At 42.5% G+C, this 13,852-nt stretch overlaps 1 protein-coding gene across 1 annotated transcript in view; it reads right to left on the reverse strand.

Moving 5' to 3' along the window:
* PTCD2 (pentatricopeptide repeat domain 2) overlaps nt 1–13,407 on the reverse strand; it is a 302,620-nt gene extending 289,213 nt beyond the window's left edge. Inside the window, exon 1 of the mRNA XM_061393311.1 lies at nt 13,404–13,407. The gene's annotated coding sequence lies outside the window, so the exon portion shown is untranslated. The remainder of the gene's footprint in view (nt 1–13,403) is intronic.
* Between the last annotated feature and the right edge of the window lie 445 nt (nt 13,408–13,852).

Below are 13,852 nucleotides of genomic sequence, written 5' to 3' on the forward strand. Positions count from 1 at the left end.
AAACAAGCCTGCCAATCCCTACCTCCCAGCTACTCAGAAGGTAAGAAAACCGAATTTTTAATTGTGTAAGCCACTATTAACCAACTTTCCGATTTCTTGGTATTAAAAATCTTTCTATTACACCTCACAAATATATGTTAAATTTATAAGACCCCAGTGACACAGGTCAATGCAGTGTTTGCTTGGTCAGTGCTACTGAGATTAAAAGTCACATGCTCTCGCAGTGGCGATTTCTCCACCTCGGGTATAACAGGTCACTCCCCAAAGGCTTGTTATCACATGAAAACAGCTATATAAATACATAGTATTTTTCATCTGTGTTCAATACAAAATACATTTTGGAAGAACCCCTACTGCTGGCATTGATTTTTCCTCCAAGAACCACCTGTGAACATCTGAAGGCTCCTGAACTGGAAAAGGCTGGCCCTACAAGCTCCTCTCTTCCCACTTAGTCATCCCCCTAGCTACAGCTCAGAGCACTGGGTGTCGTGCTGATCACAGAGTGTAGCTGTGGTGGAGTGCTCTTTAAAGGAACCCAAACAATCACGGAAGGTTGCCCTTGAGGAGTAAACTTGAAGCAATCACACACATAATGCCTGCAAGTTCTCAGCAGTTGGTTTAAAGCCACCATGACCCTCAGACCAGTGCTCCAGACCCAGAACTGCACGACCCAGAAGGGAACAGGCAGGTGGTGCAGGCGTGGGATGATGAAAGGGCTGGGACACCAGCTGCCTCCGAGCTCACCCCGAGGGAAGGCCTTCGGTGACTCCCCAGTGAAGAAGGATTAGATGCTAATATCAGAGCTGAATGACTAGTTCCTTGCTATTAGGCCTAATCGTGCTTAGTAAACTCTTGAGCAAAACTACATTTACTTCCTTTCTCATAGTATACTAATTTATAATTAGTCATCTTTTTCACCTTTGTAAGCTTTCAAGTGAAAGAGACCCTTCAGGGTGATGTCTGGAATGGATGGACCCAACTGGTGATCTTAGGCAAAATTTCCATCCCTACGGTGAGCCCCAAAAGGTGAGTAGAAATGCCCCTCCTCCTCCCACCCTGCTTAATGAGCATAATGGGCTAATACAGAAAAACTCAAAGTCTGCCCATAGTAAACACCAAAGACAATCACTTTCTCTCCCTGCCCAGACAGAATTCTTTCTCATCACAGCTTATATTTCCCATGAATAATTGTCATTGTCACTAACGAGGAGGGTGATAGTCACACCATGTTCATCTCTAGTCAGATCATAAATTCAAGTGGGCAACACACTGTAAGAGAGATGAGAACAAAATTCTTCCAGCCAAGACGGAAAATTCACATCTTTAGAAGAATGGCTGATGTCCCGAGAATGCTCAATCTGTACTAAAGAAGGCTTAGAAGAAATGTCTTCATGACAAATGTTTTCAGCTCTATAAGGGCTGTCATGTTGAAGAAAGCTTTGACTTGTGCTGTCCCCAGAGGATAGAAATAGGATTAATGAGTAAAAGGAGTACAGAGTTTATTTTTTATGTCTATATCCTTTGGAAGTGTGGGACTCAGGAATCCTGGGCTAACTTCACAGAGTGTTGACATGCTTGGCTTGAAAACTTGGGCAACACAAAGAAAGAGGAACACAAACATTGTATATTAACACATATATATGGAGTCTAGAAAAATGGTGTTGAGGAACCTATTTGCAGGGTAGGAATAGAGATGCAGACAGAGAGAACGGACGTGTGGGGAGGGCTGGGGAAGGAGAGGGTGATACAAACTGCCAGAGTAGCACGGACTTGTATATACTACCACGCGTAAACAGATAGCTGGTCGGAAGCTGCCATGTAATACAGGGAGCCCAGCCCGGTGCTCTGTGGCCTAGAGGGGTGGGGCTGTGGGGAGAGGGAGGCTCAAGAGGGAGGAGTATTCATACATACATTTATGGTTATTTGCTTTGTCCTACGGCAGAAACCAACACAACTTTGTAAAGCAATTATCCTCCAATTAAAAATAAAATCAGAAAAAAATAGATAAAAGAAAACTTAGGTGACATGGACATGAGGCATACCCTTGTTCTAGCCCAAATCAGACCATGAAGATTTCACCACATCTTGTGTGTGTGTGTGTGTGCGCTAAATCGCCTCACTCATGTCCAACTCTTTACGACCCCATGGACTGTAGCCCACCAGGCTCCTCTGTCCACAGGGATTCTCCAGGCAAGAATACTGGAGTGGGTTGCCATGCCCTCCTCCAGGGGGTCTTCCCGACTCAGGGATCGAACCTGCATCTCCGGCGGCTCCTGCATTGCAGGTGGATTCTTTACCACTGAGCCACCAGGGAAGCCACCAACATCTTACAAGCTACCAAGCAGCTCTGCTCATAATCCCACCCCCTTCCTCACCGTGACCTGTAGCAGAAGGGACAGAAGATATCTCTAATCCTAGTTTGTCTGGGGCCCTGTCTCAGCTCATGACAACCAAAGATTTGTAACACCAGCATGAGGCTCAGTGTTACGCTTTGAAGAAGCAAAAAACCCAAATATTACATATGCTTGGACCACTCCTAGGGGGACGGGTTTGCTGGAAATAATGTTATTCTAAAGCAATTTGTTGGGGATAATAGGAAAAAACCTAGGAACGCCATTATGTAAATATGAGGTTATTCAAGGCAATTCAAAACCACCTGCCTTGAAGCAATAATGTCAGTAGAGGAGATGTGAAGGTTTTCTCCAGTCTGAATTATTACTCCACCTTGCCATTAATAGTAGGCCTGTCTGATTATTGATGTTATTGCTGCACTGGGCTGCATGTCTTCTCTCCTACTGGAAGGTACACTTTCCTGGACATCCTTCATCCTTGAAACACCGAGACCGCCAACATCTGTCATGCCACCAATGCCCCTCTGGTCTTAGGGGAATGGCAATAGGCTCACAATGAGAGAAGAACAGGTACCACTTTTATTAGGGTGACATAGTGATGAGGGAGGGCATCCCTTTTCCTGACCTCTGGCCCGAGTGGCCTGAGAATACCAGGAGGCCAGCACTTCTCTGTTAGCAATATCTGAGCTCACCTTAGCTGCCTAAAAACATGAAGCAGCTGAAACCACACCCCAAAGGAAGGCCAAGGAATTTATTTAAAGCCATAATAAACATAGCCTCATACATAGAGTCCATGAACAAGTAATAACAACAAAACAAAAATAATAAAGGAGACTATAGTCAGATAGCAATTGTTTAATTAACAGCCTTATCAAGGTATAATTTTCATACCATATTGTAGAGAAAAAGGACCCCTCCTACACTGTTGGTGTAGTCACTACAGAGAACAGTATGGAAGCTCCTTAAAAAAACAAGAAGAGAGTCACCATATGACCCTGAAATCCTACCTGGGTAAATATCCAGAGAAAACTATAATTCAAAGAGATAACTGCATCCCAACATTTATATCATCTCTATTGGACATGGACACTACCTAAATGTCCAGTGACAGGTGAATGGATAAAGAAGATGTGATATATATACAGATACATATAAATATTTCATTATGCATGTAGTGGAATATTACTCAGCCATGAAGCAATGCCATCTGTAGCAACATAAATGGACCTAGAGATGATCATACTAACTGATGTAAGACAGGGAAAGACAAATATCATATGATATTGTTTATATTAATATGTGGAGTCTAAAAAAATGATACAAATGAACTTATTTACAAAAAGAAAAGACTCACAGATGTAGAATACGAGTTTATGGTTACCAAAGGGGAAGGTGGGGAGAGGGGAGGGATAAATTAGGAGTTTGGAATTAAGATATATGTGCTGCTGCTGCTGCTGCTGCTAAGTCGCTTCAGTCGTGTCCGACTCTGTGCGACCCCATAGACGGCAGCCCACCAGGCTCCCCCGTCCCTGGGATTCTCCAGGCAAGAACACTGGAGTGGCTTGCCATTTCCTTCTCCAATGCAGGAAAGTGGAAAGTGAAAGTGAAGTCGCTCAGTCGTGTCTGACTCTTAGCGACCCCATGGACTGCAGCCCACCAGGCTCCTCCATCCATGGGATTTTCCAGGCAAGAGTACTGGAGTGGGGTGCCATTGCCTTCTAAAATAGATAACCGACAAGGACCTTCGGTATAGCACAGGGAACTATACCTAATATTTTGGAATGACCTATAAGGGAAAAGAATCTAAAAAGAATACAGGTATGTATGTATAACAGAATCACTTTGCTATGCATCTGAAACTCACACAGCATTGTAAATTAACTCTTGCTCCTGCTCAGTCGCTCAGTCGCTCAGTCATGTCTGACTTTTTGCTGCCCTACATGCTGTAGCCTGCCAGGCTCCTCTGTCCATGCGATTTTCCAGGCAAGAATACTGGAGTAGCTTGCCATTTCCTCCTTCAGAGGATCTTCCTGACCCAGGGATCAAACCCAAGTCTCCCATGTGTTCCATATGGGCAGGCGGATTCTTTACCACCAAGCCACCTGGGAAGTCCCCATCAACAACAACAAAAAATTATGAAAAAAAAATGTTCCTAACATAAAATCACCCACTTTAAAACTACAATTCAGTGATTTTCAGTAAGGTACATCCATCAGCACAATCTAATTTTATATTATTTCCATCATCCTCCAAAGAAATTTCCTGTCCATTTATAATTACTCTTTATTTCCACCCCCAGCTCCAGGCAATTGCTAATCTACCTTCTATGTCTATAAGTTTGTTTATTTGGACATTTCATATAAATGGAATCATTCAGTATATGTTCTTTTGATCTGACTTCTTTCACTGAGCATAAATTTTTTGAGGTTCATCCATGTTGTAGTAAGTATCATTACTTCATTTTTTTTATTGCCATTTTACTGTATGGATATATCCATATTTGTTTATCCATTCATCAGCTGAGGGCCATTTGGGCTGTTTCCACTTTTAGTCTGTTGTGAACAATGCTGCTATGAACATTCATGTACAATAATTTTGAATTTTAAGGGTTTATAGAAATTCGTATCCTATCTTTTCAATAGGCTAAAAAGTTGTTATAAATACTTAGCTTCTTCCATCTGAGTGCCACAGTTTGAACCTGTTTCCCTCTTTCTTTATGTCTGCTCTTGCCCATTCTTTTTTGTTTGTTCAACTTTCTATCTTCTATAGGAGTATAGTCAATTAACAGTACTGTGCTGGCTTCAGGTGGACAGCAAAGGGACTCAGCCACACAAACACACGTATCTATTCGCCCTCAAACTTCCTCCCACTCAGGTGGCCACATAACACTGGGCCCTTGCCCATTCTTCCGTTACAGCATCCAGTACCAAACTGCTTGCCCATTCTCCAGAAGGCATTATAGATTCCACCAACATACCTATTTAAAACATCGTCTTTCGAACTGCATTTCAAGTACCAGAATGTTGTAATCAATTTCCTTTCATTCTATCCTGTGACCCACTGCCAATTCCCATCCATCCCAGTCTTGTGGGGCGTGATATAAAGAATGCTTTCAGGACATACAGATGTAAATAAGGGCCTGGTTCTTGGTGATTTTAGGTGCAAAAATTAGTTTCCAGTTAGGGTCAGGCATTAGGTAAAATCAGCTACATCTTCTCTAATAGTTTGCCTTGTAACTATTAATAAGTAATTTGAATTATCCCAGCATTGTTGATTGGGTGTAGAAGATTCAATTCCACTTTAGAAAGGAAAATGCTCATTCATTTAAACTTGGAATAGGTTTACAATTGAGCAGTGCTTCTATAAAAATGGTGTAAAAAAATGTTACCCTTTTTATTAAGATCTCAAAATACAGTATATATTTATTTATATCTATATTTCCTACAAAGAGAGGTTAAGATTTCCACTTATTTTAATGAGGACTTTAGTTCATGATATCCAATTGGTAAACTTTATGATCTTAACATTTTAGGAAACTGGATTCCAGTAGCTAGAGGGATGGATTTTTAATTTCATGTCTTGGCATGGACATGTACATAAACCCCCAAACTACTAAAATTCCTCAAGATGAGTACAATTACTGACTTTTCCTTAAGGAAGGCGTCCTTACAATTCTTTAACCCTAGCAACCAATTTAGCCTACAACCTCAGGGATAATTTTTCAGGATTTTCACCTACACATGAAAGGAAAAGTTTAGCTACATTTGTAGATAAGAGTTACGAAAGTTGAGAAATAAAAAGCCTATGCATAAGCCCCAAGCCTGGTCTGATCCCAGAACATTTTCTCCCAGGTTATCCTTGTCCCTGAAAGAATTCCATTTCTAGGAGTCAACAGGTATGTTCCAGAAAGTGAGGTTCCCAGCAACTCTCCACAGCCCAGTCTCTCCCATCAAAAAGGTGTGATGTCCCAAGGCCTTTTTCCCTTTAATTAGTTCATTCAAGCATCGAGGTCGGTTATTAAAAGTCAGTTTCCCCTCTCCAATATTTCTGGGGGTAGAGACCTTAGTGCCAAGGGAGGGAACAAAATCTAAATTTTCCATCTAATCCTGTTCCCCTTTTGTGGCAAGAGAAAGTTATCCCTTTACTCACAATGAAAAGATAGTTTACTAGGAGAATTTAACCATCCTGTATTACAATCTGAAGGATGCTGTGAAAATTAGGATAGGCCACCCCAAAATATGCCACTTAGGTGTAAGGATTATTTTAAGCTGAAAGTGATGAAGATTCAGAGTCAATACCAAAACCAGTCTGTGCAAACAGACCTTTCTAAAGTAGCCCCTATCTTCCATTCATCATCCCAAGTTTTTCCTAGTCACTTCCCCATAATCTACTCTCCCCTGAAGCCCAAAGTCCCCTTCATTTGTTAAAATGGTATAAAAGCCCCCAAGTCTAGCCACTTTGAGTTTTACTTATTTTCTGTGAATTCCTACGCATGTAAAACATTAGTGAAAGTTGTATACCTTTTTTGTTGTTGTTAACCTGTCTTTTTGAGCTTCCCCGGTGGCTCAGTGGATAAAGAATCTGCCTTCAATGTGGGAGACCTGGGTTCGATCCCTGGGTTGGGAAAATTCCCTGGAGAAGGGAACAGCAACCCACTCCAGTATTTTAGCCTGGAGAATCCCCATGGACAGAGGAGCCTGGCGGGCTACAGTCCATGGGTTCACAAAGAGTCAGACACTACTGAGCGAGTAAGCACAAACTTTTTCTTAGTTTAATTCACAGGTGTCTAATTACAGAACATAAGAGGATAGAGCAAAAGCTTTTCCTCCCAGGAAATCTCCAGTCTAGATTCTGAGCATTTGTTAGTCAAGTCAATGCAGCACCTGCACAAAGATGTGTCTAAATCCTGTGTCTCTTTAGAGGTGTTCCCCAGTGAATTTTTAATGATGTGACCACACAGTGATCTGAACCCCTCCGCAGGGCCCTGTGTGAAGAAGTCCTTTAAATTTACTTTTGAATGCCACCCACATGTCCAGGTTGGGCTTCCCTAGTAGTTCAGATGATAAAGAATCCGCCTGCAATGCAGGAGACCCTGGTTCAATCCCTGGGTCAGGAAGATCCTCTGGAGAAGGGGCTACAGTTCATGGGGTTGCAAAGTGTTGGACACAACTGAGTGACTAACACACACACACACACACACACGTCCAGAGTTTCCTGCCCCTGTCTGAGTTGACTCTGCCATAATTCAGTCCAAACTGATCGGTTCTCAGAACATACCATAACTGTTTTGGTAGTTGTGGCCCATCAGGGGTCCTGGGAAGCAACTGAAAGGAATATAGAAATGACCATCCCTTGTGACTTGGGAGTCAGGAAATTCCCTTCAAAAATTTTTTTATAAAGTGTTCAATTATAATATTTTCCAAGTCTTAGATAATTTTTTCATCAATCACTGTTTAGAATAACAGTTATTCTACAGCAATTAGTCTAGAGAATACAAAAACAAACAAAAATAAAAAGGATGCCATTATACCAATATGTGGCCAATTACAATTGCTCAATATTTTCTTGCCTTGAGAGATTCAAGTCAGATAATGAGGGAGGGTAGAGTATTTGGGAATTTTTTGCTTGGCTGAATTGCTAAATCTCTTGGAAGGATTATTTGGCTTCTTCAGGATTATTAACATTATTCCATAACAGTTTCGGGTCCAAAAAGGTGTGAACCATGTAGTAATTAGAACTGCCCTTTGAACAGAATTGGGGTCTTTCTTTGGGAGCTAGTGAATTTCCCATCAGTAGTGTTTGTTAACGGAGGGGATGAATGAACTGCTAGCAGCATCCACTTGAGGTGGTTATGGATGTTGTCTCTGCCCATGCTCAGTGGGAACAAACAGCACAGGGGACCATGGGGTTGCTAATGTCAAAGGCTTTCTGAAACTCCATGCTTCCATGAGCCCTGGTTAACCTAAGGTGGCCAAAGAAAGAGAGCTATAAGCAATCAATATGTTTGATCTCACTTTCCATTCAGTCTTGAAGTTCTTCAGGCAACTTAATGTGTTTTTCCTCAGTTTCATTGATGGTGCAATTCTGGTTCCTTTAGGAAGTCTCACAATTTATCAATGCCTCTTACCTATATCTTATAGATAAACTGCAATCCCAACAGAAAATGTTGATGGAACAATATCTGTCCAAACCTTTTGATCAGGCTCTGATATAAATCCTGTGTTTTATTCTAGCCTTTTTTTTTTTTTTCTTTATTGCCGAATAAATAGAATTTGCTTTGGCAAGACACAGACTGTCATACTTTGATTTCATTTCAAGAATTCTGAGGCAGTTTCAGTTCTGGCACAGGGAGTTGCACTATTCTCTGGCTGACCGAATCACGCTTTGGAAAAGGAACTCTGAGCATTTATTTTGTAAAGTGTTTTTAATGCTTTCAGGCAATAGTCAATGAATAGCTAAAATTCAGAATAATGCAAATTTTTCTTTTATCTCATTCCATTGACCAAAGGCCTGTTTGGGGATTATCATCTGATTGACTGAGATGAAAACATATTAATTGTTCCCAAACTAAGATTGGGACAACACTGTGGATCTGGCAGTCGCTTCTGGGAAGTGACTATAGCAAGCCCCTGCTTTGTGTCTTTCTCAGTCACACATGCCATATTTCTAGGCAAAGGAGAAGAATTGCCTGGAATGTGATCCTTTCCCTAGGGGCCATGGTCTTCTGGTTGTCTGGGATATGTTCCTGTGCTGGCCCAGGCTCCAGCCTTCCCAAGCAAAGGCATTCTCAATGACACTGGCTTAGATAAAAACCCCAAAATCTGTTTATTTGGCCTGAAGGGACCCAGGGGAGGGCACAGGGGCATCTTTATCCATTTTTAGGTCAAGTACCTAGACAGCATATTAAAAAGCAGACATCACTTTGTTGACAAAGGTTCATGCAGTCAAAGCTATGGTTTTTCCAGTAGTCATGTACGGATGCGAGAGTTGTACCATAAAGAAAGTTGATTGCCAAAGAATTGATGTTTTTGAACTGTGATACTGTAGAAGATTTTTGAGAGTCCCTTGGACAGCAAGGTGATCAAACCAGTCAATCCTAAAGGAAATCAACCCTTAATATTCATTGGAAGGACTGAAGCTGAAGCTCCAATACTTTGGCCACCTGATGCAAAGAGCTGACTCATTGGAAAAGACTCTGATGCTGGGAAAGATAGAAGGCAGGAGGAGAAGTAGGCAACAGAGGATGAGAAGGTTGGATAGCATCACCAACTCAATGGGCATGAGTTTGAGCAAACTCTGGGAGATGGTGAAGGACAAGGAAGCCTGGCATGCTGCAATCCATGGGGTCCCAAAGAGTAAGACATGACTGAATGTGACTGAACAACAACAACTTGCTTTCTTGTTTTCCCAGATCTGACTACAGAAGGCCTGTTAATCCTAAAATGAGAGCCATTTAGATAAAGTATAAGGAAGACCTTTCAGATATGAGATACTGAACTGCCTCCCACTCCGAATGGAGTTTTCCTGGGAGGGAAGATGAACTATATCACCGTTTACATTTGCTTCTGGCTGCAGAGCTGTATAATTTCTTTCTGGATATGGTTTCTATTTTTGTTGCAGCAGAAAGATTTGATTTCAAAGACATATAGGAAGACTCTGTGGGTGAATCTCTGGGGCACAAATTCTTAGCATGAGGTTCCTGGCCTCTAACTGATGACCAACAGAGGCCTGTGAGGTCCCAAAATTGTATGTGAAATTATGTTTCCATGGATATTGGAGGAAGAACATTCATAACAGCCATCAACTTTGCAAAGGAGTCCATGATTTAAACAAGAACAAAAACAAAACCAGTGAAGAATCATTGCTCTAAGGGAAGAATTTGTTTAGTGAGGATGGTTAACGATCTCTTATCCTGGCTGTTCCTTTGCGTGCTTTTGCATGTGGTGGGAAATTGAGGAAGAGGGCTGAGGAGGGTGGGACAGAGGAGCCTGAGGGAGGGCTGAGTTCAGGGTGCATCCACCCTTATTCATCATTTATTTGCTCAACAAATATTTACTGAGCACCTACTACTTGCCAGGCACTGTTACAGGCACTGTAGATATAGCAATGATCAAAACAGATGAGAATTCCTACTTTATAAAGTTTACATTTGGGGAGGTGGCAGAGGATAAACAATAAATACAAAGTGAGGTACTTTTCCCTGGTGGTCCAGTGGATGAGTTTGCCTGCTAGTGAAAGGGACACAGGTTCAATCTTTGGCCTGGGAAGATGCCACACGCCACAGAGCAACTGAGCCTGTGTGTTATAACTGCTGAGCCTGTGCTCTAGAACCCATGGTCTGCAACAAGAGAAGCCACCACAATGAGAAGCCAGCCAAAAACAAATAAATAAAATTAAAAACAAAAACTACAACATGAGTATATTCTATAGTGGATCTGGACAAGGGGGACTCACTGTGGAGAGGGGAGGGGCAGGAAGGTGGAAGATGGGCCATTTGCACTCTTGAACATGAAAGTGAAAGTTGCTCAGTCATGTCAGACTCTTTGCGACCCCACAGACTGTCCATGGAATTCTCCAGGCCAGAATACTGGAGTGGGAGCCTTGCCCTTCTCCAGGGGATCTTCTCACCCCAGGGATTGAACCCAGGTCTCCCACATTGCAGGAAGATTCTTTACCAGCTGAGTCACAAGGCAAGCCCAAGAATACTGGAGTGGGTAGTCTATCCCTTCTCCAGGGGATCTTCCGGACCCAGGAATTGAACCAGTGTCTCTTGCATTATAGGCGGATTCTTTACCAACTGAGCTATTAGGGAAGCCCTATTTATACTCTTACGTAGGGCAAATCTCAAAGAGAAGGTGTGATCAAGTTATTTGATCAAAAACTTAGAGGTGAAGGGGTTTGCCTTGAAGATATCTTGTATCTGGGGGAAGACCAGTCTGTCAGAAAAAAAAACACCAAACAAACAGGAAGTATGTTCCTAAGATGGAAAGGAAAGGAATGATTGATGGAAGACCAGTCAGAGACTATCCAGGTGAGAGAGTTACTTGGACCATGGTGACAGCAGTGGAAGCGGTGAGAAGAGGCAGGATTCTGGACATATTTTGGAGGGCGAGCCAATAGGATTTCTTTATAGATCAGGTAGTTGCTGCTCCTGCTGCTTAGTCACTTCAGTCGTGTCCGACTCTGTGCAACCCCATAGACAGCAGCGCACCAGGCTCCTCTGTCCCTGGGATTCTCCAGGCAAGAATACTGGAGTGGGTTCCCATTGCCTTCTCCAATGGATCAGGTAGGGAAACATGCATTAATGCTTCTGAGTTTCCCTTCCATCATTTCCCCTCATCATTGGGTGTTCCACCATCATTGAGTGTTCCTCCATCTTTGGGTGTTCCTCCATCTTTGGGTGCTCTACCATCATTGGATGTTCCACCATCGTTGGGTGTTCCACCATCATTGGGTGTTCCACCATCATTGAGTGTTCCACCATCTTTGGGTGTTCCACCATCACTGGGTGTTCCACCATCATTGGGTGTTCCACCATCATTGAGTGTTCCACCATCTTTGGGTGTTCCACCATCATTGGGTGTTCCACCATCGTTGGGTGTTCCACCACCGTTGGGTGTTCCTCCATTGTTGGGTGTTTCACCATCGTTGGGTGTTCCACCACCTTTGGGTGTTCCACCATCATTGGGTGTTCCACCAACCTGTCCCAGGTTGACCCATGGTCTACATTGCACAGTCCAGTCCAGTAGCCACCAGTCACATGTGGCTGCTGAGCACTTAAATGTGGCTAGTCCAAACTGAGATAGACTTTAAGTGTAAAATACACACTCAAATTTGAAGATTTAGGACAAAAAAAGATGAAGTGTTACATTGGTAATTTTAAAAATATTGATTATATGTTGAAATGATACTTTGCATCTTGTTGTTATTTTAGTCACTAAATCATGCCCAACTCTTTGCAATCTCATGGACTAGTCCTCCAGGCCCCTCTGTCCATGGGATTTTTCAGGCAAGAATACTGGAGTGGGTTGCCATTTCCTACTCCAGGGGATCCTTTTGACCTGCATCTCCTGCATCTCCTGCATTGGTAGGTGGATTCTTTACCACTGAGCCAGCTGGGAAGTCCCTAATACTTTGGATATATTGGGTTAAACATTAAAATCAATGTCATATCTTTCTTTATATATTCTTAATAAAATAAAAAAACTAACTACATGTGTTGGAGTAGGAAATGGCAACCCACTCCAGTGTTCTTGCCTAGAAAATTCCATGAACAGAGGAGCCTGGTGGGCGATAGTCCACGGGCTACAAAGAGGTGGACCCAAATGAGCGCACACATACAACTACATGTGTAGCTCACATTATATTTTATCTATCAGTTGGACAGCACTGGTCTAGAAGATATTTGAGACACTGATGTTTACATTTGAATCAAGAATCCTCTGGGCTCATTCTTCCAAGAACAGAGATTATTTGAAACTGCCTAAGAGTGGGTTTTTTTGTGGTTTTTTTGTTTGTTTTTGCTTTTTTTTAGTTGCAGCATGTGAACTGTTAGTTATGACATGGAGAATCTGGTTCACTGACCGGGAATTGAACCCAGGCCCCCCAGTTGGGAACACAGTCTTAGCCACTTAGTCTTAGTCTTAGGGAAGTCCCAGTGAAACTGCCTAAGAGTGATAAAGGACAATAAATTTCCAAAATACTTGTTCTGTAGAATCTCACATGCTGCTTTATTTGGAAAAAAAAAATGAGCTATTTACCCATGTGCAGAAACCCTGCGGCTGGCCCACCCATACATCAACAGCCAGTGACTAGACGCAGCTGTAGGCACCCTCAAGAGGTCACTGCTCAGACAGCCAGAGATAGATTTCCCCACAACATCTGCAGCAACACACCATGAAGCCCTGCAGTGGAGATTCTTTTGGTCCAGAGCCATGACCTGCAACTTGAAATATCACTTCATATCAACCTTATAGTCTCACAGAAATGTCTAAACCCCTGAATGGTGTCTGAGCATCTCTGCTGAAGATGGGCGTGGCTGGAGCTGTGCACTTCTATATTTGTGCCCTCGCTTATCTTGTTGCTTAGCCTCATCTCTGCTTTATCACTCTTTTCTGTTTGATAGAGAGAGTAATGCTGAATACTCTGATTAGTAAAAATGGTTTTACAGCGTGGGTCAGAACCTCTGGTGAGGTGGACTGGGGATTCACATGTTTATCAAGCATTATAGGTAAATTTTGGAGAAGAAAATGGCAACCCACTCCAGTATTCTTGCCTGGAGAATTCCATGGACAGAGGATTCTGGTGGAGTGCAGTCCATGGGGTCGCAAAGAGTCAGACATGACTAAGTGACTAACACACACACACACAGATAATTTTGATGCTCCCTGAGGTTAGAACGCTGCTAGAGAGAAAGGGCCACACACATGTATGTAAATGTGTGTGTGTGTGTGTGTGTGTGATGAGAGAGATACTCAGAGAGAAAGGGGTGGGGAGAAAGA

The sequence above is a fragment of the Bos javanicus genome, chromosome 20 (genome assembly GCF_032452875.1).
Source record: "Bos javanicus breed banteng chromosome 20, ARS-OSU_banteng_1.0, whole genome shotgun sequence".
Taxonomy (NCBI): domain Eukaryota; kingdom Metazoa; phylum Chordata; class Mammalia; order Artiodactyla; family Bovidae; genus Bos; species Bos javanicus.